We start from the raw sequence: 27,234 nt of genomic DNA, 5'->3' as shown, positions 1-27,234 counted from the left end.
ACTATTGTTCTATTAACAAATTAGAAACCACAATTATATCTTTAGATGCAGAGAAAGCATTTGACAGGGTAAACTGGAAATTTTTATTAGCGGTCCTACACAAATTTGGATTTGGTTCATCCTTTATAAACTGGATCAGAACACTATACAGTTCTCCAAATGCATGTGTTAGGACAAATGATATTATTTCCCAAAGCTTTAATCTGCAGAGGGGTACCAGGCAGGGCTGCCCACTCTCTCCCTCACTTTTTATAATTTTTATTGAGCCGCTTGCAGCAGCAATACGTCAACATGCAAATATTAAAGGGATTCAAACTGAAAATACAGATCATAAAATATGCCTTTATGCTGATGATGTATTACTTTTCCTTGGGAGTTCACAATCCTCTCTTCTGAAGACAATCTCACTAATAGATAAGTTTTCATCTATATCACATTACTCTATCAATTGGGCTAAATCAACAGTTTTGCCTTTGAATTGTAACTTTCAGAATACCTCCAGGACTCCACTAAAATCAGGTAATATTAGATATTTAGGCATCAATTTTTCCGCCAGGCTCTCAGACTTGGTACGATTAAATCATATCCCCCTGTTAAAAACAATAGAGGATGACTTATCACGTTGGAATAGTTTACCTGTATCACTTATGGGGAGAGTTGCCACCATTAAAATGATGGTTTTACCAAAAATTAATTATCTATTCTCACTGATCCCTAATAAACCTTCTGTTGCTTGGTTTAAGTCACTAGACTCAACATCTCAAAATTCCTATGGAAAAACAAACCATCGCGAATTAGTTTGAAAACTTTACAAAAGCCAAAACACTATGGTGGTCTAGAGCTACCAAAGTTTTATTTCTATTTCTTAGGCAGTAGATTGCAGTACATTTCAAAGTGGATCAAATCAAAATTATTAGACAACCCATGGTTGGATTTAGAGCAGGCACTCTGCGGAAAAGTAAAAATCTCAGATCTACCTTTCATTAGCCCCAGTATTACGCATCATAACTGCTTTAAAAGTCTTAGTATTAACACCTCTCTGTCAGCCTGGTGGGAATTTTTAAAAATAACTAAGTCTTCACTTATCCCCTGTAAATAAACGCCCATTTGGAACAACCCAGATATTTGTCAGAAAAAGAAAATGCTGAATTTTCCGTTATGGCGTGATAAGGGGATAAATAAGCAGAGGTGGCAAAAGTACTGACATTCTGTACTTAAGTAGAAGTACAAGTACTTATTTAAAAAATACTTTAGTAAAAGTCGAAGTACTGGTTCAACTTCTCTACTTAAGTAAAAGTAAAAAAGTACAGGCTCTGAAATGTACTCAAAGTAAGAAAGTAAAAGTAGTTTTTTGGAGGATGTTTCCACCTGCTATTTTTGTGTAAAACAAACCGAACCTCATTATATATTATTGTAATAATATAAAATAGTACATGAGAATACAAATGTTATTCCAATCTAAATTTTAATTCTAATGAATGCACTCAGCTTGAATCTGTTATGAAGGACACAAACTGTGAAAGGGAATTTAAACACAGCTCTGTTCTCTGTGTCCTCCATAGTAGAGGGTGACTGTGCCTCCACCTAAACACAAACATGAGGATACTCAGGGGTTACAGTGGGATTCAGAAGGTGGAGGAACCCTAAGATCAGCTGTAGTGGCTCTGCGTGGGGAGAAGAATCACAGCTTTCTATTGTAGCTGCAGTAAATGATGTTGGTGTGCAGGCTGTGATCAGCTGACCTGCTGCTGCTCTGAGGTTTACTGCTCTGTGTGGATGAACTGAAGTCACAAAGATGTAACCCAGTATTTCACAGCTATCTGAGCTGATCTCCATCCCCTACACTGACAGCATACAGGCTGTAGAAATGTTGGATTCAGTGAATGAATCTCAGCATCAGCAGCTTTGATTCAAACTCATCTCTGCTGCACTGATGTAACCTGTAACTCTGACCATAAACACAAACACTGTGCTCCAGTCCAACACAGAGCTTTACTGTAAATACAGTACAACAAACTAACCTATTTATTAAACACTAAACTGCAGCATTTTCATAGAATCTTTGAATAACACAAAGTCAGCATACTTCAGTTTATTTTCCAGTCCTTACCTTTAAATCTAACCTCTCTTCTTCCTCTCCTGTCCTCTTTCTCCATCTCTGAGTGAACTTCTCTCTCTTTGCTCTCCCTGAAATAGAGCAGCTCTTCTTTTAGCTAGCAGACACACTGTGTGACAAACTGCACACACTTTGTGTGTTTGCTGATATTTGTTGAGCATTTAGAAACGTTGCATTTACCTGCCACACGTTACTCCCTTTATGCTCGCTCCTCTTCAGTAGCGCTAGCTAAGCTGTTTATGTGCCACAGCGCAACTTACGGACTCGGTCCGGCCCGATTATAGCGCTATAAATGATACATTAATTATATGGGTTTGCGTATTTAATCCCTTTGTACGAGATAAGCCCCGGTGATGGAGGATACGCAGTACGATTGTCTCTTATATGTTATTATTTCTCCATTTAGGCTCAGATTGTTTTATGTTTGAAGGCGCACTGACCGGAAATGCAAATTTCTCTCTGACGTTAAAAAGTAACGAGTCTGTTTGAAAATGTAAGAAGTAGAAAGTACAGATACTTGCGTAAAAATGTAGGGAGTAAAAGTAAAAAGTAGTCAGAAAAATAAATACTTAAGTAAAGTACAGATACCTGAAAAATCTACTTAAGTACAGTAACGAAATATTTGTACTTCGTTACTTCCCACCTCTGTAAATAAGTTAGAACATATTATCCAAGATGGAAACCTTATGACATTCCATGAACTTATATTAAAATATGGAATGGGCAACAGTAGATTTCTCGAATATCAACAACTGAAATCTATCCTGCACGGAAAATTTAATCTCAATCAACTGAATTTAGAAATACCTACATGAGTATCTGAACTTCTAAACCTCTGTACCCCCAAATTGTTATCAAAATTATATAAATTATTATTAAAACCTGATGATTCAGTCTCCCTCCCGATTACAAAATGGGAACGTGATCTTTCTATCAGCCTGGACCAAAACTTCTGGACAGAAATATGCTTAAATATCTTCAAAATGACTAAAAATTCCCAATTACAACTTATACAATATAAAATTCTCAATAGAACGCACTATACTGGACAAAGGATGTTCCAAATGGGCCTTACACACTCAAACATATGCACCCACTGCACAAGCAATTCAGACGAGAACTATATTCATGCTCTGTGGTCTTGTATTCCTGTTCAGAAGTTCTGGCAGAGGATATGCGAAGACTTATCTACATGGTTTAGCTGTCGTGTTCCAACTTCCCCCAGACTGTGTATTTTAGGTGACCATAATGAATTATCGATGGAGTCATATATATCACACATAGTTCTTACTGCCTTGTGCATTGCTAAGAAAACTATCCTCATGAACTGGAAATCAAAAAATAAACTGTGTATTACTCAATACAGAAATCTACTATTAGATCATGTTAGCTTAGAGAGAATGTCTGCTTCTGCTAAAAACCAATTGGATGAATTTGAATCTCTCTCGTTCCCACTGATCAACTCCATTACTTAGCGGGGGTGGTTGGCTGAGGGCTCTGCTCCTGGTGTGCTTTGTGGGCGGTCTGGGGCGGACTCCCGGGGCCCGTGTGTGTCCGATAGCCCCTGGGACTGGAATCTTGCGGCTGCCTTCTTGTGGCGTCCGTGTGCTTGTCCTGGTTGATGGTGGTGGGGGGCTTGGGTGGGTGCTGCCTTACGGTCTTGGGGTGTGGCCGGGGTGCTTGGGGTGATGGCTGCTGGCCTTGGCCGGATGGGCCGGTCTTCTGTGTGGGCTCGGGGCGTGGGGTCTGGGGCCTGGGGCTCTGGGAGCGCGCCGGCTGCCGGTGGGTCCCCCCTGGCGCTGGGGGGGGTCTCTGCTGTCCCGGCGTGCCACCGGGTGGGGCGGGTTGGCCCGGCCTGCTTCGGGATGTTCGGTCCGCGCTTCTGGGGCTCTGGGGTGCCTGCATCGTGGGGTGGTGGGGGTGGTGGGGGTGGCCGTCGTGGAGTGGCTGGGGTGTACGGGGCACCGTTTTCCCAATTCAAGCCAGTTTGTCTTGTCTCTTGTTTGTGTCCCTCGTTGAGGGAATGAGTATCTGGAGTGGAGCATGCTGCCTTCTGTGTCGGGGGCTGTGGTGCCGATCTCGGGCACTGCGGTGCTCCATGGTGCTGTCACCGGGGCCCCAGGCCCACCTGTGCCTGCCCTGTGCTGGGGTGTGGGGAATCGGGGTGCCTCTCTTACTCCAGGTTTCCTGGTCATAACCCCCCCCCCCCCATATACACATATACAAACTTCATGTCGTGTGGAGAGGCCACACACACTTGCCTCTCCATTTTAATTGCATTACAGACATTACAAGTGACAATACACTCTGATACACATAGGACCTTGGGGGGGCAGGCATGGGAACGATGAGAGGGGGCCACTATGATGGCCCCACTCTGGTCCAGTCTACCATCAGGCCCCCCAATTTTAATGGCACTTTAGACATTAAGGGCTTTGAGGGGGTGGTGTGGTCGAGCACCGATGGATGCTTGAGGCACAGCTGTCCCCTCAATTTTAACTGCATCTTAGACACTTCATGCATTCACAAACATGAAGCCATACACTTCAACATTTATAATTTGGGTGGGGTGGGGCGGGCCATCCCACACCCGGATTTCCTGCACCTCGCCCGGGGTGGGAGTTGGGTGGTGCTTCGGGTGCCGGGCTGGCAGCATCGTGGGGTCGCTGTTGGCCCGGGTGGGGTGTCTACTTGCCCTGGCCTCAGAGGGTGGATAGATGTGGATGAATGTGCATTTGTCACAGTCCTCGTGGGTGTATTTGGGTGGGTAAATGCGTGTGGGTAGGGTTGTGTGTGGTGTGTGTGTGCGTGTGTGGGTGTGTGGGTGTGTGTGTGTGTGCATGAGCATGTGTGGGTGAGTGTGTGTGCGCATGAGCATATGTGGGTGAGTGTGTGCGCATACGTGTGTGAATGGCTGGACCTGAATCTGGGCCTTCTTGTGCCTTGCCTCCCGGCTGCTTCTCGGTGGTTGCTCCTGTGTCCCCCGCTTCCCCGGGGTGTGGATGCCTTGGGGTTCCTGGGCCGGGCTGGATGTTCTGGCATGGGTGTCGACCTGCTCTCCTGGGGGCTGTGGGCCGGGGCGGCTTGGGCTTCTCCGGCGTGGGGGGGGGGGGCTCTGCGGTATGCCGGGCGGTTCTTGGGCGCGGGGGGCTGGCCTCTGGGGGGGCCGGTTTCCTGATGCCTCAAATTCCCTGGGGCCCTTGCCCCTCAACTGGGGGGGCTCCATCTGGGACCTCCCTCTCCCCTCTGCTGGGGTGGGTATGCGGTTGTCGCTGGAATGTGCGGCCGCGGGTTTTCATGGCTCTTGATGGGCTGCGGATGGCTCGGATTTCCTGGGTCCTTCTCTGCCTGCCTCTGGTTCCTTGTGGGCGGAGCGGCGGCTTTCTGCCCTCGTTGGTAAGTGCATTCCATGACACAGACAATAACGCAATCACAGCATAACAAAATTGTTGTTCTTATACAACCATGCTTCATTTTGTTGTGCCTTTTCCACATAGTTATTTTTCCAGGTATTGCTTGTTCTGTTTTGGTATGTTGTCTTTTTTCTGTTTTTTTTGCAGTTGCAGCATTTGAATTGTTTTGGTTAGTATAGTGGTGCTCTGTGCTCTGTCCTCTTTTTTCTGTTTTCTCCCCTTTCTCTCTCCTTTTTTTTTTTCTTTCCCCTCAGCCTGTCAAATAAATAAATAAATAAGATAAAATAAAACAAACAAACAAACAACAAAAACACAAAACATTAACAAGAAAAGCTTATAGAGACTCTATAGAGCTTATCTTGGAAGAATAAATATGTTGCAAACATTGCCAGACATGACAGGCTTTATATAAAAAAATAAATAAATAAATCACCAATGCTGCAGTCTTATTAGTACTAGTGGTCTCAAACTGAGGTGGCATCTATCACCTATTAAAGGAGACATATGCAAAATCCACTTTTTTAGCCAATAAATACATTTTGTTGTGTACTTTGAGTGTGTAGGAGTGCAGGAAATTTAAATGCATTCTGTCTCACAGTGATTTTATTGTCCAAGTTCAGTTATGCTGAAGTTGCAAGTAGACAAGTTAAAATGTTCAGTTCTTGGGTGTATTAACCCACACAATTCCTGACACGCCCCCGGCATCAGAGCCTTTTCGAAGTGCTTGTTTCCTCTGCCAGTAGATAATCATATTGCTGCTATCAAACTACAAAAATGGCCGAATGAGGTGGAGTGGAACGCTCTGGAACCTGGAGGGGGGCGAGTCGTGAAATGTCTCATTCACATTTAAAGAGACCGCACCAAAACGAGCTGCTCTAAGACGTGCCTCAGAAAAGGGGTAAACGAGGGGTCTGTGGAGCTACAATAACGAGGAATTCAGACCAAAGAATTGCAGTTCTACTTTATAAAGACCACAAATGAATGATTTACATATTAAAAGGAAGGATTTATATGTGCCCTTTAAAGGAGGAGTGATAGAGTTTGATGAAGCACATTCAGTGCTCCTGTGTCTCATCACTTTGTTGTAGAGTGGGTGGGAGCCATTGATCATAATGGCCTGCAGCTTAGACAGCGTTCTCCTCTCAGACACTGCCATAAGTGAGTCCAGCTCCACTCCCACAACATCACTGGCTTTGTTGATCAATTTATTGAATCTGTTGGCATTTAATGCCCTCATCTTGCTGCCTCACGGTGGCGCAGTGGTTAGCGCTGTTGCCTCACAGTTAGAATACCATCTGGAAGGCCTGGGTTCGATTCCACCTTGGCCCAGGCCTCTCCCTCTCTCTGTGTGGAGTTTGCATGTTCTCCCCGTGCTTGCGTGGGTTTCCTCCGGGTACTCCGGTTTCCTCCCACATTCCAAAGACATGCACTTACTGGGGTTAGGTTAATTGGCTATTCTAAATTGCCCATAGGTGTGAATGTGAGTGTGAAAGGTTGTTTGTCTCTCTGTGTTGGCCCTGTGACAGGCTGGCGACCTGTTCAGGGTGTACCCTGTCTCTCGCCCTATGACAGCTGGGATAGGCTCCAGCCCCCCCGCGACCCTGACCAGGATAAGCGGAAGCGAATGGATGGATGGATGGATCTTGCTGCCTCAGCAAGTAACAGCTTAGAGCATGGCACTTGCCACCACAGACTCATAAAAGATTCTGAGTATAAACTGGCAGATGTTGGAGGACCACAGGCATCTCAAAAATAGGGAGGATTTTGGCCCTTCTTAACCCAGACCAGTTTAATAAGTTAATGTCAATGTGCACTCCCAGGTATTTGTAGTATTTGTAGTATTTGTGCCCCCCCGGCTCGCACCAAGCAATAAACACTGCCTGAAAAGTGGGGTTTTCGACAGTTTCTTGTATGTAATATTGCCGCGAGCCTTGAGATTTCTTGCATTAAAATTTTTACTTTTTTTTTTTACATTTTACATTTTTCTCGTGAAGGTTTTGCTGATATCTCTTATGTACATCCATGTATAGCAAAATAAAAGTTTATATGTTTTATATGTTTATATGTTTTCTTATTCCATCTGCCTTGGTAGTCTTTAATGTCATTAATGCATGTGAACATTCACTGAACGTTTATGGCAGCGTTCATGGGATGTTGTCTGAATGTTCAATGCTAGCTGGGAAGCCACTGCACAGGAGAGGATGATGGTGTGACAGACTTTTAGTTACAGTGAATTAGACTAAAAACTGAGTTTGCTTTTCAATGAAAATAATGCTTGTAGTGTCACCAAAATCAAGTTATAGCCTTTGTTTATGTCCCTCAGTCCACTAAAGTTCAGGGTTCACAAAAAACTCCATGACAAAGGCTCACAGACAGAAGCTCACAGACAGAAGCTCACAGACAGAAGCTCACAGCTTTATTAGAAAAAGGGACAAAAGCTGAAAACGTCCAAAAGTATATTTCCAACTAGATAATACTAATTTATAAATTAGAATGATTTCTTGTGAGTTTAGTGTTCTTTGAATGTTTCACTGTATAATAATTTATGTGTAGTCACATTGAAATGGAAAAAGGCTTAAAAGATGATAATGTAAATTTGATTATATATATCTCAAAATAAAAATATGCTGCTTACAACTGTTGGGAGGGGTAGACCACTGGTGAGTACTGGTGACCGCTGGTGAGTACTTGATTTGCACTTGTATGACTCACAGAAACCTCCTTTACATATGAGAGCCTGTGCTAGACCTGAGGAGAGGGGGGGGGAGCTGAGGGAGCACTGACACAGAGAGTCCACGGCAGTTTCCCTACAGTTTATTGTTCTGACCAAAGCCTCCTGCTGAGAGCCCTAAAGCTCAAGGCGCGGCAATATTACATGCCAGAAACTGTTGAAAAACCCACTTTTCATGCAGTGTGTTACAATGCCAAAGCCACCGTGAAGGAACTCCCTTGGACCAGGATATCATCCAGATAAATCAGACATTCCTGGCAGGGGATCTCAGCAAGCACCTTTTCCATTAACTGTTCAAATCTGGCTGGGTTCCAAACAGGCCGAAGCAAGGACACCATATACACTGTGTATATGACACGGTACTGCCACACCCCCTGCCTGTGCTGAATGCAGTCTTTGATCTGCCTGAGGGGCTGAGGGGCACTTACCAATATCCACTATGCAGGTTCAGAGAGGAGAAACAAGAGGAGCCAGAAACCAGATCCAGGGACTCATCAATGTGGAGCAGAGGGTACGAGTCCTTCTTGGTCACAGTGTTCAGTGGCCTGAAATTGACACAGAATCTCATTTTAGGGCTCTTCTTCTTTTTTACATTCACAACTCCCAAGGCCCAGGGGCTGTCAGAGGGGTCAGTGATGCTGGTCCTCAGCATCTCGCTGATTGCACTTTCAGCAGCAGCCTGATGTGCCAGAGGAGGCGGGGGGGGGGGGGGGGTGTGACTTAATGAGCCGTGCATCCCCCGTGTCATGGTGCAGTAGGTGAGTCAAGCCTACCTCAGCTTTTGACAGTGCAGAAATGTCTTTGAACTCTAGCAGCACCTGCCACAGCTACTCCTTTTGCACAGGATCTAAGTTGTGGCAGCTGTGTGTCCATATTTCCCTCAGCACTGCCAGCTTATCCCCACCTCCTGCTACAGTTCGCCAGTCTGAGGCAGGGGTACTCACAACAGTAGTGGAATGGAGGGGTGGGGGACTGGGGTGCGGGGATGAGGGCATGGTGTGGGGGGTGTGGCTCATGATGCACCACTGCTGCTTCTGACTTTGGTGGGTGCAGACCTGTGGCCTGTTTGGGGTCCACTATTCTAAGCCCCAGAAAGGCCAGTGTGTTATTTCCGAGATCTAAAACACTCCATACAGCATGCAAAAAGTCCAGGCCTAATATGCAGAGGTCCTGCACTGCTGCCAAACACAACTTCAAGTTCACTACTGGTCCCCCCACCTGTATAGGAACTAGCCCTCTTCCCAACATGGGGGCTAACTCGCAAGTCACTGTACACAGCTTTACTGTAATAGGTTCCAAATGAGTATCTCATCAAGGTCACAGTTGAGCTGGTACCGACCAGGGATGTCCATGGAGCTCCCACCAGGGTGATGGGAACATGACAGAAGTCCCCTACATGAGTCCAGCCCACCACCTTGCAGACTCTGTGCTGTCATCTGCTTCTGGGGAAAGTGGAGCCCCGCTCCCCTGGCTGTACAGTTATGCCCATCCGGAGATGGGCATAACTTAAAGGCATTTATTAAAGTAGGGAAAAACAATACAAAAACCGTTCAGAAGGGAGACGAAGGGGAACCACAGGGAGCACAGGAACACACGGGCACACAACATCAACGACGCGACAAGGAACACATGGAAACTGAGGGCTTAAATACACACTGGGTAATCAGGGCAAGAGGAAACAGCAGGGAACAACAGGTGAGGCAAATGAAACTAATTACACAGGGGAAGCAAAGCTGAACACAAAGCACAGGAAAACCAGACTGTCAAAATAAACAGGAAGTGACAAACCAAGGAACATACTGACTAAACACGGGGAACAGGCACAGACTCAGGACAGAGACGCAGACATATCACAACACTAGGAAACACAAGACAAACATACTGGGAGGAGAAGCTCAGGAAATAAACTAAACACAAAACGCTGGGCAAACGGCCCAGGACGTGACAATATTTTTATTAAATTTTTGTATTATATTTTTTGAACACTACCTAAAAAAAAAAAAAAGTTTTCATTTGTTCTTGAATGATCATTTTGTACACTTTATTTAAGAAAAAAATCCAGACATCACAAGGTATGGGGAAAATTGTTTTGTTACTGTTCTAATGTATTGTATTGGCGACAGGATTCAAGATGGCGGCGCGCATAGTCGCAGCGGCTCAGTGCTCTCCTTTTCGGTGCTCTGTGAAATTGTGTATGTTGTTATGTGTGCTTCAACTGTGGCTCAACACATCACCATTATGTCGGGCGGACATTATAACATACAGACGGCACGAACTCCTACATATAGGAGCACAAAGTGAGCAGGCGGTTATGGCTGACTTCCTCCACTCTCACAACATCCCGGTGGACATCGCCAGACCACCTGGCTCTTTGTGGTTCATCATCCCTGTGAGGGGGGGTCGCAGACGGAGACAGCGCAGAGAAAGGAGGCAGAAAAGAGGCGGCAGAGCTGGCGTTTTGGAGAGGCTACGTAAACGGCCTCATAGACCTCCGTTACCCAGTGTTTTCCTCGCCAATGTAAGATCACTCCCGAATAAAATGGATGAGTTGAGACTGCTGGTGGCTACAAACAGGACCGTGAAGGACTGCTGCGTTTTGCTCTTCACTGAGACCTGGCTTCATTCATCCATTCCTGATGCAGCCATCGAGCTAGCCGGCAGGACAACGCACCGGCATGACAGAATGCGGACCTCCGGTAAGAGCAGAGGAGGGGGTGTGTGCTTGTATGTAAACAACAGCTGGTGTACAGACAGTATGACTGTGAACAGCCACTGCTCTCCGGACCTGGAGTACATGACTGTTAAATGCAGGCCCATCTATCTGCCCCGTGAGTTTACAGCTGTTTTGATCACTGTTGTTTATCTTCCCCCTGATGCTAATGCTAACTCGGCTGTTAGTCTCTTACATGACACGGTTTGCAGTCAACAGAGCAGATATCCTGAGGCTGTACACATCATTGCAGGAGACTTTAACCATGTCGATTTAAAGACTGTTCTACCCAAGTTCCATCAGCATGTTAAATGCCCTACAAGAGGGAACAACACACTGGATAAAGTCTACTCTAACATCAAGCTGGGTTTCAGGGCTGTGCCACTGCCACATCTGGGCCAGTCAGACCATCTGTCCCTGCTTATGATTCCAGCATACACCCCCCTCAGCAAAACTGCTCTTTCTACATCTAAGACTGTTCAGACCTGGCCTGAAGGTGCCTCTCAACAGCTGCAGGACTGCTTTGAAACAACTGACTGGGACGTATTCAAGCACCAGGACCTGGAGCAGTATACCTCGGCTGTTCTGGACTACATCAAGTTCTGCACCGACACTGTAACTGTGGACAAGAATATCCGGGTTTTTCCAAATAGAAAGCCATGGATGAATGGAAAGGTGCAGAGCTTACTCAGAGAAAGGAACATCGCCTTCAGAGCTGGTGATGGGGCGCTTTACAGCGCTGCCAGAGCCAACCTGAAGAGGGGCATCAGGGAGGCCAAGGCTGTGTATAAGAGGAGGATTGAGGACTGTTTCCAGAGCCACGACTTCAGGCAGGTGTGGCAAGGGGTTCGGCATATTTTGAACTACAAACCCAGCCTGTTAGTTGATCAGCGTAACATCAATCTGGCAGAGGAGCTGAACAGCTTCTTTGCACGCTTTGAGGTACAGCAATCAGAGACAGCCATCCAACATCCCTCAGCAGGCAGCAGCAGCATCCTCAGGCTGCAAGAGCAAGAGGTGAGGCGTATGCTGGAAACTGTGAACCCCAGGAAAGCTGTAGGGCCCGATGGTGTCTCTGGACGGATACTGAAGGTCTGTGCGGCTCAGCTGGCTGGTATTTTTACCAGCATTTTTAACCAGTCCCTGAGCCAGGCTGCTGTCCCTTCCTGCCTGAAGTCCTCCATTATCATCCCCATCCCCAAGAAGAACACTATCAGAGGTTTGAATGACTACAGGCCAGTAGCACTCACACCAATTGTTATGAAGTGCTTTGAAAAGCTTGTCCGGGCTCACGTCATCTCCAGTCTCTCTCCCAGACTAGACCCCCACCAGTTTGCCTACAGAGCCAACCGGTCCACAGAGGACGCCATTGCCACGGCCCTCCACTCTGCCTTCTCTCACCTGGAGCAGGGGGGGAACTACGCTCGGCTGCTCTTTGTGGACTTCAGCTCGGCGTTTAACACCATCCTTCCTGGCAGACTGGTGACTAAACTGTCAGATCTGGGGATACCACGCTCCACCTGTCTTTGGATCAAGGACTTCCTGACAGACCGTTCCCAGAGGGTAAGAGTAGGTCCCCACCTCTCTTCAGCCATCAGCCTCAGCACCGGCTCTCCACAGGGCTGTGTGCTGAGTCCCCTACTCTTCACCCTCTACACACATGACTGCACCTCCATACATGCCAGTAACTGCATCATTAAGTTTGCGGATGACACCACTGTGGTGGGGCTCATATCAGGCGGGGATGAGTCAGCATACCGGGACGAGGTGCAGCGGCTGTCAAGGTGGTGCAGTGAGAATAACTTGATCCTGAACACCACTAAGACAAAGGAGATGGTAGTAGACTTTAGGAGGACAACACATGTCATTCAACCTCTGTTCATCGAGGGGGATGAAGTGGAGCTGGTTTCAGATTTTAGGTTCCTGGGAGTACATCTGCAGGATGATTTGACCTGGAGTATCAATACGACCAGCATTGTCAGGAAGGCCCAACAGAGACTGCATTTCCTGAGGGTTCTTAGGAGCAACTATCTGACCCAGAATCTGCTGGTGTCCTTCTACCGTTGCTGTGTAGAGAGCATCCTGACCTACTGTCTGTGCGTGTGGTTCAACAGCTGCACAGCAGCAGACAGGAAAACACTCCAGCGAATCATCAACACGGCTCAAAAGATCATAGGCTGTCCCCTGCCCTCCCTCCAGGAACTGTTCAATGCCCGCTGCCAGAGGAGGGCACAGAACATCCTCCAGGACCCCTCACACCCTGGACACTCCTTGTTTCAGCTACTGCCATCAGGCAGACGTTTCAGGACAATGAAGGCCAGAACAAACAGACTGAGGAACAGCTTTTATGCCAGGGCTATCATTGAACTGAACTCTGTGTGGTTTGGACAGTGATGTGGGGTGGTAGTGCTGACTGTGTGCGTGCGTTGGTGTGTGTATTGGGGCTAGATTCGTCTTAATTTACTATTGTGCACTGTATTTTAGTAATCATTTTTATCACTCATATTTTTATTATTTTATTATTTATTGTCTGAGGCACCTAAAAGGAATGCATTTTAAATTTCGTTGTGCAACTTCTGTGTACAATGACAATAAAGATTCTGATTCTGATTCTGATTCTGATTCAGAATAAAAACTTTTATTTTGATAAAGTATTTTCTATTTACCTATAAACTCGGCCCAATTCTATCCTGGGTTTTAACTAATTAATAGTCCAAAGGGAAAAAAAAAAATCACTAAACACTTAAACTTCATGAAAATTCTTCATAATTATTAAAAAGTATCAGTATTGGCGATACTGGCCCTGTATTTACTTGGTATCGGATCCATAACGAATCTTGCAATATCGCACACCACTAATAGGGTCAATCATGAGGGTTCCTTAGTTAGAGTATAATTAAGCTTTTGTAATCCAATCAGTGAGCCCTGTGGTTTAAACAGAAAACCAGACCATGCAAAACACTGATATCATTTACAAATTATTGCAACACATACCAATAGAAGAAAGAAGACAGAGATTTTGAGCTGGCTCTTTACTTAATGGCCCCCACTCAAAGGTCAAGCATATGAACTACAGCTTTATTCACATAAAGCAAAGATGCACTCTCAAACAGCTATGGTGGCCCAAGGCCATTAGCTGCCACTGCCAATCTCAGTCACGGTGGCCCATTACTAGCCACCCTCAATATTCAATTCAATTTAATTCAATTTAATTCAATTCAATTCAATTCAATTCAATTCAATTCAATTCAATTCAATTTTATTTATATAGCGCCAAATCACAACAAACAGTCGCCTCAAGGCGCCTTGTATTGTGGGTAAAGACCCTACAATAATACAGAGAAAACCCAACAGTCAAAACGACCCCCTATGAGCAGCACTTGGCGACAGTGGAAAGGAAAAACTCCCTTTTAACAGGAAGAAACCTCCAGCAGAACCAGGCTCAGGGAGGGGCAGTCATCTGCCGCGACCGGTTGGGCTGAGGGGAGAGAAAGACATGCTGTGGAAGAGAGCCAGAGATTAATATCAATTAATGATTAAATGCAGATTGGAGTATAAACAAAGTAAATAAGGTGAATGAGAAACAGTGCATTATGTGAACCCCCCAGCAGACTAGGCCTATAGCAGCATAACTAAGGGATGGTTCAGGGTCACCTGATCCAGCAACTATAAGCTTTATCATAAAGGAAAGTTTTAAGCCTAATCTTAAAAATAGAGAGGGTGTCTGTCTCCTGAATCCAAGCTGGAAGCTGGTTCCACAGAAGAGGGGCCTGAAAGCTGAAGGCTCTGCCTCCCATTCTACTCTTAAGTATCCTAGGAACCACAAGTAAGCCAGCAGTCTGAGAGCGAAGTGCTCTATTGGGGTGATATGGTACTATGAGGTCTTTGAGATAAGATGGGGCCTGATTATTCAAGACCTTGTATGTGAGGAGAAGAATTTTAAATTCTATTCTAGATTTAACAGGGAGCCAATGAAGAGAAGCCAATATGGGAGAAATATGCTCTCTCTTTCTAGTCCCTGTCAGTACTCTAGCTGCAGCATTTTGGATCAGCTGAAGGCTTTTCAGGAAGCTTTTAGGACAGCCTGATAATAATGAATTACAATAGTCCACCCTAGAAGTAATAAATGCATGAATTAGCTTTTCAGCATCACTCTGAGAAAGGATGTTTCTAATTTAAGAAATATTGCGCAAATGCAAAAAAGCGGTCCTGCATATTTGTTTAATATGTGCATTGAAGGACATATCCTGGTCAAAAATGACTCCAAGATTTCTCACAGTGTTACTGGAGGCCAAAGTAATGCCATCCAGAGTAAGTATCTGGTTAGACACCATGTTTCTAAGATTTGTGGGGCCGAGTACAAGAATTTCAGTTTGATCTGAATTTAGAAGCAGGAAATTAGAGGTCATCCAGGCCTTAATATCTTTAAGACATTCCTGCAGTTTAACTAATTGATGTGTGTCATCTGGCTTCATTGATAGGTAAAGCTGAGTATCATCTGCATAACAATGAAAATTGATGCAGTGCTTTCTAATAATACTGCCTAAGGGAAGCATGTATAATGTAAATAAAATTGGTCCTAGCACAGAACCCTGTGGAACTCCATAATTAACCTTAGTGTGTGAAGAAGACTCCCCATTTACATGAACAAATTGGAGTCTATGAGATAAATATGATTCAAACCACTGCAGTGCAGTACCTTTAATACCTATAGCAAGCTCTAATCTCTGTAATAAAATGTTATGGTCAACAGTATCAAAAGCTGCACTGAGGTCCAACAGGACAAGAACAGAGATGAGTCCACTGTCAGAGGTTGTAAGAAGATCATTTGTAACCTTCACTAATGCTGTTTCTGTACTGTGATGAATTCTGAAACCTGACTGAAACTCTTCAAATAAACCGTTCCTCTGCAGATGATCAGTTAGCTGTTTTACAACTACTCTTTCAAGAATCTTTGAGAGAAAAGGAAGGTTGGAGATTGGCCTATAATTAGCCAAGACAGCTGGGTCAGTGATGGCTTTTTAAGTAGAGGTTTAATTACAGCCACCTCGAAGGTCTGTGGTACATAGCCAACCAATAAAGACTGACTGATCATTTTCAAGACTGAAGCATCAATAATTGGAAAGACCCCTTTGAACAGTCTAGTAGGAATGGGATCTAACAAACATGTTGCTGGTTTGGAGGAAGTAACTATTGAAGTTAACTCCGAAAGATCAACTGGAGCAAAAGAGTCCAAACAAATACCAGCAGTGCTGAAAGCAGCCGAACATGAAGAATAATCTTTGAGATGGTTATGAATAATTTTTTCTCTAATGTCTAAAATTTTATTTGTAAAGAAATCCATGAAGTCACTACTAGTTAAAGTGAAAGGAATACTTGGCTCTACAGAGCTCTGACTCTTTGTCAGCCTGGCTACAGTGCTGAAAAGAAACCTGGGGTTGTTCTTATTTTCTTCAATTAATGATGAATAGTAAGATGTCCTAGCTTTACGGAGGGCTTTTTTATAGAGCAACAAACTCTTTTTCCAGGCTAAATGAGCATCTTCTAATTTAGTGAGACGCCATTCCCTCTCCAGCTTTCGGGTTATCTGCTTTAAGCTGTGCGTTTGTGAATTATACCACGGAGTCAGGCACTTCTGATTTGAAGCTTTCCTTTTCAGAGGAGCCACAGTATCCAAAGTTATACGCAGTGAGGATGTAAAACTATTGACGAGATAATCGACCTCACTGGGAGCAGAGTTTAGGTAGCTGCTCTGCACTGTGTTGGCACATGGCACTGAAGAGCATAACAATGAAGGAATTAGATCCTTAAACTTAGTTACAGCACTTTCAGAAAGACTTCTACTGTAATTAAACTTATTCCCCACTGCTGTGTAATCCATTAAAGTAAATGTAAATGTTACTAAGAAATGATCAGACAGGAGGGGGCTTTCAGGGAATACTGTTAAGTCTTCAGTTTCTATGCCATATGTTAGGACAAGATCCAGAGTATGATTAAAGTGGTGGGTGGGCTCCTTTACATTTTGAGAGAAGCCAATTGAATCTAACAATAGATTAAATGCAGTGTTGAGGCTGTCATTCTCAGCATCTACATGGATGTTAAAATCACCCACTATAATTATTTTATCTGAACTGAGCACTAAATCAGATAAAAAGTCTGAGAAATCAGACAGAAACTCTGAGTAAGGACCAGGTGGACGATAGATAATAACAAATAAAACAGGTTTTTGATTTTCCCAATTAGGATGGACAAGACTAAGAGTCAGGCTTTCAAAAGAATGAAAACTTTGTCTGGGTCTCTGATTAATTAATAAGCTGGAATTGAAGATTGCAGCTAATCCTCCTCCTCAACCTGTGCTTCGAGCATTCTGACAGTTACTGTGACTCGGGGGTGTTGATTCATTTAAACTAACATATTCATCCTGCTGTAACCAGGTTTCTGTAAGGCAGAATAAATCAATACGTTGATCAATTATTAAATCATTTACTAATAGGGACTTGGAAGAGAGAGACCTAATGTTTAACAATCCACATTTAATTGTTTTATTTTTTGGTGCAGTTGATGAAGCTGTATTATTTATTGTTTTTGAATTTTTATGCTTAAATAGCTTTTTGCTGATTTTAGCTTTGGTTTTTGGTGGTCTGGGAGCAGGCACCGACTCCATGGGGATGGGGTTTTGGGGGGATGGCAGGAGGAGAGAAGCTGCAGAGAGGCGTGTAAGACTGCAACTCTGCTTCCTGGTCTCAACCCTGGGTAGTCAGTTTTTAGGAGGGTTAATAAATTTGGCCAGATTTCTAGAAATGAGAGCTGCTCCATCCAAAGTGGGATGGATGCCGTCTCTCCTAACAAGACCAGGTTTTCCCCAGAAACTTTGCCAATTATCTATGAAGCCCACGTCGTTTTTTGGACACCACTCAGACAGCCAGCGATTCAAGGAGAACATGCGGCTAAACATGTCGCTCCTGGTCTGATTGGGGAGGGGCCCAGAGAAAACTACAGAGTCCGACATCATTTTTGCAAAGTTACACACCGAGTCAATATTAATTTTAGTGACCTCCGATTGGCGTAACCGGGTGTCATTACTGCCGACGTGAATAACGATCTTACCAAATCTACGATTAGCCTTAGCCAGCAGTTTCAAATTTCCATGAATGTCGCCTGCTCTGGCCCCTGGAAGACATTTGACTATGGTCGCCGGTGTCTCTAGCTTCACGTTTCTCAAAACAGAGTCACCAATAACCAGAGTTTGTTCCTTGGCGGGTGTGTCGCCGAGTGGAGAAAAACGGTTAGAGACGTGAACAGGTTGGTGGTGTACCCGGGGCTTCTGCTTAGGACTACGCTTCCTCCTCACCGTCACCCAGCCGGCCTGTTTTCCCTGCTGCTCGGGATCTGCTGGGGGGGAGCTAACGGCGGCTAAGCTACCATGGTCCGCACCCGCTACAGGGGCCTGGCTAGATGTAGGATTTTCCAGGGTGCGGAGCCGAGTCTCCAGTTCAGAAAGCCTGGCCTCCAGAGCTACAAACAGACTACATTTATTACAAGTACCGTTACTGCTAAAGGAGGCCGAGGAGTAACTAAACATGTGACACCCAGAGCAGGAAAGTGCAGGAGAGACAGGAGAAGAAGCCATGCTGGTAGTGAGTCGGCTAAGGGCTAAGCTACTAGCTGAAGCTAAGCTAGCGAATTTCTAAAAACAAATAAAGTGAGTAATGTGAATACAGGTGATTCAGCAAAGAGTATGCTATTTAAAGTAGGTGAAGATTACACTAAAATATGTTATTATCCAGATAAATCGAGTTATACAGATATAACAGCTAACAGACAGCAAAACACTGTGCTCTGAAACAGGAACAGGAAGTGATACAATACCGCAGTGAGAGCCAACACCAAGTGACAGCGCCACCACCAATACCAGACAACGTGTGTAATTCACATCTCAAAGTAATAATAACAATGAGAGACCAACACAACATAACTGGAATAACTGTAACTAAACACACAAACACTAGCATGAACACTCCCATGAGTCTTTGCTCTGGTGCTGCCTCCCCCTTAACTGCCACAATACATAGCTAACAAAGCATATCGTGTGACTGTGCTGTTGCTAGTTCTGTCTGCATCATACTTGGAGTGCGCTATGCAGGCTGTGATAGGGTTGTCTGAAGTTATATTTTTATTTTATGAACACACAAAAAAAAAGAGTGTGTGTTCTTATTTACCAACACCCTAAACCTTTGCACACCGCAGGTACCACACTGCTAGTATTGTTGTTTTATAAAAGGGTTATTTAGGAGAGAGTTTTTTTGTAAGTTGGTTTAAACATAGTAGTTGATTTGATGTGTTTTAGCAACACCCTATAATCAGCTTTATTCTGCTGTCAGCTGTAGACTTGTGTCTGTTGAAGAAAAAAACTGAGCAGAAATGTTTCATCAAGACTTAGAATCTCTGTTAATGATGAAAAAAGAATAGAAGTCTGGTTAATGGCTGAAGTACTGCATCATTTTAACTTACAAACAAAAAGACAGTATTTCAGCCTATGTGACACACAGCTACACGCTGCTCCGGGTCAGTCGGCTCTCTGAAATTATTCTCTGCCTCCTCACATGTGATCCCAACTCTGCCAACAATGGCTCAAACTCCCCACTGACATCCTGAAATATGTGCAAAAGCGGCCATGATGCAGCTTCATCTCCAAGATCAAACCATAAAACTCTCCCTGCTGCCGCTTTCTTATAAGTTTGATGAACCCAGAATATCTCTTGTTTAGAAACATCACAACCTCATTACATCTTCGTGTGATGTTGACTTCATTTCTTTCACAGTGCGTTTTATGAGGACAATTTAATTGCAAAAACGCATCGCGTCTGGGGTGTATTTAGGTTACACGACAAGTTCGCATCCAAAAGAATTCTTATTTTGTGTCGTTTTTATGCAACGCATCCGGTGTGAAACAGCCTTTAGAGTGGTGAGTGTGTGAATTCAGTGTGGTGATTGCTGTGGTGTAGAAACTGTTCTTGAGTCTGTTTGTTCTGGCTTTGATGCACCTGTAGTGCCTACCAGAGGGCAGCAAGTCAAACAGTTCAAAGCCAGGGTGTGAGCTGTCCTTGATGATGTTTCTGGCTCTGCTGATGCAGCGGGAGGTGTAGATGTCCATCAGGGAGAGGAGAGGTCAGCCAACAATTCTCTGTGCTGTCTTGACTACCCTCTGAAGCCTCACCCTGTCTGCCTCAGTGCAGCTGCCATACCATACTGTGATATAGTACGTCAGCAGGCTCTCAGGTTTGAGCAGCACTGTACAGAGCTCTGTCACCTGACCCGAAGGCAGCATCACAGGTTTTAAGGAATTTCTGGTTAGGGAAAACCTGCATGATTTTGCTAACAGTCAGATTTCTGATACAGAACTTAACATAGTCCAGTACCATCCCTGTGAATGTTTCCAGGTCTTCGTATTCAAATAAGTCCCAGTCTGTGTGTGTGAAGCAGTCCTGTACGTTGGAGAGTGCGTTTTCAGGCCAGATTGTAATGGCAATTACAGTAGGCCTGGCTTTCCGTCTGAAGGGGGTGCATGCTGGGGTGATCAACAGGGAACAGGGAGAAGTCTGACTGGCCAAGGTGGGGGAGGGGTTTGGCTTTGTAAGCGTGCTTAATGTTGGAGTAAACATGTCAAGAGTGTTCTCCCCTCTTGTAGAACATTTGACATGTTGGTGGAATTTCGCGAGTACAGTCTTCAAGTTGGCCTTTTTAAAGTCTCCCGCAATAATATGAACACCGTCAGGGTGGGTCTGCTGCTGTTCATTAACCCTTCAACACCGGGCGATCGGTGCTGAAGCACCCGTTACTTGCCCTCAATACCGGCAAACACCTGATTGAGACATGGCGTATCAGTGCGGAGTCAACTGATCAAAGGAACATTGATCAGCTGGCTTATTACTGTAGTTCCGCAACAGTTTGTCCTATCGAAAAAATGCAAATAGTTCCCGAAAGCCCAGAAATTGCATGTCACAGCCATATAGGGGTATTATGGTATTTGTTACCGGAAGTCTGCGAACGACGGCAGTTTTGAAGTATGAAGTATGCCATGGCGGATGCATTCGGAGTAGATGGATTAATGGTGTTCAGCAGGAGCGAGATCGCCATGCTAACATTAGCATCGGGTGCTATATACATGGCTTTTATGTCTATAAGATTGCTGCATTATGGTGAATAAAGCAACCCAAACGCACTTTGTGAAATGGACTTTGTCTTGTTGTTTGACCTACATAAAATCCAGTCCTAGAGATGCCTCAGTAGCTATTTGATTTGTTTATAGTGTTGACAAATAGCCACTAAACTCACAGTTAACCCCTTAACTGGCAAGGGCCCGGTGACGGGCCGTTTGTAGTCCCTTTTATATGGCAGGCTAGACCCTCCCATTTTTATTGACACGTCATTCGGCCAATCATGTAACTGGCTGCACCAAATCACCTGACAAAGCTACGTGACGCCCTCTGAGTATTATTGGCTCTGGGAAACCCATTTCTTAACATGATTGGCCGAATGAGGTGTCAGTCAAAATGGGCGGGTCTAGCCTGCCATATAAATGCACTTCATTCGGCCCGCGGACCAGACGCAGCCGATTAATAGGCTATGAAATGGGTTGTTCAGAGCCAATAATAACCAGAGGGTGTTATGTAGTTGTTTCAGGTGATTTTATTTGCTGCCAGTTAAGGGGTTAATCATGATTTGTTGCACTCGTGCAAAATTCAGGCAATTCTTCCCAACCTTGTCACAATAAAAGGTCTTACACCTTTGTTTTATTTCTGTATCTCATTGCCTCTTGACAGGTTTTGTTCTTTAATGTGTGATGTTATTGTACAGCACTTTGGTCTGCCCTGTTGTTTTTAAAAGTGCTTTATAAATAAAGTGGTATGGTATGGTATGGTTCCTGAATACTCCTTTGTCATTTTACAGTTTGTACATCCTTTCATTATGTTGTGTCAAATGGATTCACTTCCACTTGAAATAAGGCAATGAATAAACAAAAATAAAAGATAGCAGGCATTTAACAAAGTGAAAAAAATATATCTAGGACAGCTGCATCATCTCATGTGTAAAATAAATTGAGCATCAAAGTCTCAATGACAATTTTTGTATTTAATTAAATTGAGTTTGTTCAATTGTATTCATTGTAATTCAATTCAATTTATATAGCACCAAACACAATAAACAGTCACCGCAAGTCACTTGAGAGCGGTTTATATACACAAAAGAGTGTAAAGAAGTTTTAATCCTAATCTTGAAAATAGAGAGGGTGTCTGTCTCCTGAATCCAAGCTGGGAGCTGGTTCCACAGAAGAGGGGCCTGAAAGCTGAAGGCTCTGCCTCCCATTCTACTCTTAAGTATCCTAGGAACCACAAGTAAGCCAGCAGTCTGAGAGCAGAGTGTTGTATTGGGGTGATATGGTACTATGAGGTCTTTAAGATAAGATGTGGCCTGAAGAAGGATTTTGAATTAAATTAAAGCCAGCGAAGAGAAGTCAATATGGGAGAAATCTGCTCTCTCTTTCTAGTCCCTGTCAGTACTCTAGCTGCAGCATTTTGGATCAGCTGAAGGCTTTTCAGGAAGCTTTTAGGACAACCAGATACTAATGAATTGCAATTACTAGAAGTAATAAATGCATGAATTAGCTTTTCAGGATTACTGTGAGTCAGGATTTTTGTAAATACAGAAATACTGCACAAATGCAAAAAAGCGGTCCTACATATTTGTTTAATATGTGCATTGAAGGACATATCCTGGTCAAAATGACTCCAAGATTCCTCACAGTATTGCTGGAGGCCAAAGTAATGCCATATAGTAAGTATCTGGTTAGACACATTTCTATTATTTGTAGGGTTGAGTACAATAAGGTCGGTTTTACCTGAATTCAGAAGGAGGAAATTAGAGGTCATTGAGCCATTTCTGTCTTTAAGACATTCCTGCAATTTAACTAATTGGAGTGTGTCATCTGGCTTCATGGATAGATAAAGCTGTGTCATCTGCATATCACTGAAAATGTATACTATGCCTTCTAACAACACTACCTAAGGGAAGCATGTATAATGTAAATAAATGTGAACCTAGCACAGAACCCTGTGGAACTCCATAATTAACCTTCATGTGTGAAGTAGACTCCCCATTTACATGAACAAATCAGAGTTTATTAGATAAATATGATTCAAACCACTGCAGTATCTTAAATAGCTATGATATGCTCTAGTCTGTGTAGTAAAGTATCATGGTCATCAGTGTTAAAAGTTTGCGATTAGCCCATAATTAGCTAAGACAGCTGGGTCAAGTGATGGCTTTTTAAGTAATGGTTTAATTACTGTTACTTTGAAGGCCAGTGGTATGTAGCCAATTAATAAATATAGATTGTGTCATGGCTGCTGCAGCTAACTGAGCAGGGAGGACCTCAGAGCAGGAAACAAAACTGGCGGCAGAAAGCCGAAAAAAACTGTCCAAAACAGACTCCAAGGAATGAGGGCGATGATGGCCGAAGCAGTGCAGAAGGGCCAATGCCAGAACAGAATCAAACAAAAACACAAGGCCCAAACAAAAAGCAATGGCACAAGGCCAGAAAAACAGTTTATATCGTTCAGGGGGCCGCCCAGGCCAAAACGCAGAACTCACAGGCCGGGAAACACAAGGTTCATCAGGGGGCCGACCGCGCTCCCAGCGGTGGCGAGACGAGACGGGAGGCCGATCACGCTCCCAGCGGCGACAAAGGCGGGCAGGCTCAGGGTACTTGAAAGGCTCAGGACACTTAAAGGAGCTAGAAAACTCAAAAGACCCAAACTCAAAAGAGCCATGCCGCTGAGCACCCAGCCATACCCTCTAATGCCTGGGGCTGCAGTGTGGGCAACTTTAAAACGAGTCTTGGCAGGGGTGACTCCGAGGTGGCTGAGGGGACCCAGGCAGAGGGGACCGAGGGGAACAGAGCTAAGGAGTGAGCTGGGGGACCTGAGGGACCGAGGGGACCTGAGCTAAGGGGACCCGAGAGACTAAGGAGACCGAAGAGGGGACCTGAGAGACTAAGGGGACTGAAGAGAGTGAAGCTGAGGAGCCTGAAGGGACCGAAGGACCGGACAAGGGTACTGAGACTGAAGAGTCCAAAGACACTGACGGAGCTGAGGGACTGAAGCTACTGAGGGAGCCAAGGGGACCGAAGGGACCAAAACTGAGGGACCAGAGGGAACAGAAGCTGAGGGAACTAGGGGGACCAAGGGGACCGAAACTGAGGAGACTGAGGGACCAGAGGAGGGAGTTATGGGGACTGAAGCAGAGGAGGGAGCTACTAAAGGGACCGAAGGGGAAAGAGCAGAGCGAACTGAGGCTGAGGATGAGAGGGCTAGGGGAACTGAAGTTGATGGAACTGGGGCTAGGGAGACTCAAACCAAAGGTGAAGGGATCAAAGCTGCAGCTGAGGGAGCTGGGGGAACTGAAGGGACTAGAGGGACCAAAGGGACTGAGGGGGCTAAAGCTAAAGCAGAGGGGAACTGAGGGACTAAGGGGACTGAAGGAGCTACAAGGGGGACCAAGGGAGCAGAGGGGACCGAAGCTGCTAAGGGGACTGGAGGGGCTAAGGGATGTGAAGTAGCAGAGCGGACCGAAGTTAACGCTGAGGGAACTAAATTGACTGGAGCTGAGGACGAACCTGAGGTTACTGAGGAGGCTAATGGGACCGGAAGTGAGGAGGGAGCCAAGGGCACTGAAGCAGAGGAACGAGCTAAATAGACTGAGGGAACTGAGGGACTAAGGGGGTCCGAAGAGGGAACTGGAGTGGGGACTGAGGCTAAAGGGACCAAGGGGACTAAAGAGGAGGGAGCTGAGGGCACTGAAGCTAAGGGAGAAGAGGGTGAGGGAGCGTGGGCTACAGGAGCTAAGTGGGCTGTGGGAGCTGGCTCTGAGACATTGCTGGGAGGTTCCACAGTGCTGACTGAGGGAAGGGAAGGAACTAGAGCTGGGGCTGAGAGGTCTGAAGCTACAGCAGGAGCTGGGGGAACTAAGGGTGCAGAGGGAGCAGGGACCGAGGGGCTCGAAGGAACCGGAGGGGACTGAAGCTAAAGGGGCTGAAGGTGCTGGGGCTAGGGGAACTGAAGTGACCCAAGGGGCTGAAGCTGGAGGAATTAATGGAACTGGGGCTAGGGGAGCTGAAGGGATCAGAGCTGCAGCTGAGGGAGCTAACAGAGACTGAAGGGGGGCTAGAGCTGAGGCTGCAGAGTGAACAAAGGGAGCTGGGGCTGGGGCTGCAGTAGCAAAGGGCGCTAGAGCTGGGGAAGAGGGAGCAGAGGCTGGGGGCAAAGCTGAAGACTCTGGGGCTGAGGGGCGAAGCTGAAGACTCTGAGGCTGATGCAGAAGCGCCTGACGGGTTGCTCATAATCTGAGAAGCAGGGACAGGTGCAGAAACAGGCCTGTCCTCGGCCGATCCCACCCGTGAACCCAAAGCGGGTGCAGAAGCAAGCCGGTGCTTAGCTGGCACTGCCCATCGGACAGAAACAGGTGCGGTACGCTTCACAGGAGCATTGCTTACAGTCTCAGGCTTAACAGGGAGTCCGACAGTCTTATTAGAGGGAACTAGAAAGCCAGGGAGAATCACTTCCATAATAAAAATCCTAATTAACTCAGGTAAGTCATCTAAAAGCCCCAAATGAGTGGTTACCAGTCTCTGCATAATGTGCTTAATGGTGTCCTGACAGGCCTCATCGGGCAGCTCAATCCACTGTTCACAGAGCAAAATGACAGAGTCAATATCCTGTTTGCGTTTTTCTGGTGAGCGAACAGTCTTATAGGATGGACTTGAATTTCTACAATTCCCAGCCAGTCCAGAAAACTCAGCTTTAGCATCATTTTCTACAGATGCTTTACTGAGAAAAGGCATACTCACTAAATGCCCCGTGCTGGCACACACGGACGCGGAGGAAGAAATGTCTTGTGGCTGCACAGACGGCACGGTTAAGTCAGGCTGGAATTGTGCAGTAGTTTCAGTTGCGGCTGACGAAGGCTGCCGTTTCCCTCGTCGAGATCCGTGCTTCCTTCTCCCAGAAGCTAGCGAAGGCTGCGGCGGGGTGAAAGATTGTACCGTCTGTGGTGGGGGCGCAGCTGACGGGGCAGTCAGCTGTTGTGGCGAGGCTTGAACTCGAGGCTGAGGTGGAGAACGTTTTGACTCGCAATCAGGGATGAGCCAAGGTTTCCACCTCACTTCTTCATCCAGGTAGTAGTCTATTACCTCATGTCGCTCCTGCATTTCACTGTCCGCGAGGTCCATTTCCAGTTCGAGTCCTACTGTCACGGCCGCTGTGGCTAACTGAGCAGGGAGGACCTGACGAGAGCAGGATTGATACTGAAGATTTATTATCAAAGTCTTAACTGAAATATGCTGAACAGCAGCCAGCTAAACAACGAAAACCCGAAATTTGAAATCCAAAAACTAGAAAACCCGAAAACACTAGAGGCACAGCAGGAAATGTCAAACACAGACACAAAAAATGATGAGGAATCAAATACAGAACTAAATAACACTGAGACTTAAATACACAGAGGAAGCGAGTGGTGAGGGGAAACAACTGGGAACAACAGGTGAAATGAATGAGACTAATAACAGGAAGTAAAACACAACAAAAAAACACATGGAGTACAAGACTACCAAAATAAAACCAGAAAGTGAACAAAACACACGCAGACCTAAAACAGGGAACATTACACAAAAAACAAACAAACTGAGAAACTAAACTATAAGAAACACAGCCTGGAAAATATAACAAAAGAAAGCTACACAAAGGAAACTCAAAACACTGGGCCACTGGCCCAGGACCATGACAGATTGATCATATTTAAGACCGAAGCATTACTTAATTGTAGGACTTCTTTGAGCAGTCTTGTATGAATGGAGGTCTAACAGACAGAAAAAAAACTATTTGAAACAAGAACTGGTTGTGATTTACCAGGGGCTTCTGTTTAGGACTACATGTCCTCCTCACAGTCATCCAGCCAGCCTGATTTCCTGGCTTGGGACAATGTACTGGGGGAAAGCTAATGGTGGCTATGCTACCTTGGTCAGCACCAAGTAGAGGGGTCTGGCTGGATGCAGAATTTTCCAGGGTACTGAGTTGGGTCTCCAATCTACTGAGCCTGACCTCCAAGGCTACAAACAGGCTACATTTATTACAAGTGCCGTTATTGCTAAAGGAGGCTGAGGAGTAACTAAAAATTGGACACAGAGCAGGAAAGTGTGGGAGGGACAGGT

This window comes from Archocentrus centrarchus, unplaced genomic scaffold (assembly GCF_007364275.1).
Source record: "Archocentrus centrarchus isolate MPI-CPG fArcCen1 unplaced genomic scaffold, fArcCen1 scaffold_44_ctg1, whole genome shotgun sequence".
Classification (NCBI taxonomy): domain Eukaryota; kingdom Metazoa; phylum Chordata; class Actinopteri; order Cichliformes; family Cichlidae; genus Archocentrus; species Archocentrus centrarchus.
Note: the sequence above shows the minus strand (reverse complement) of the source record.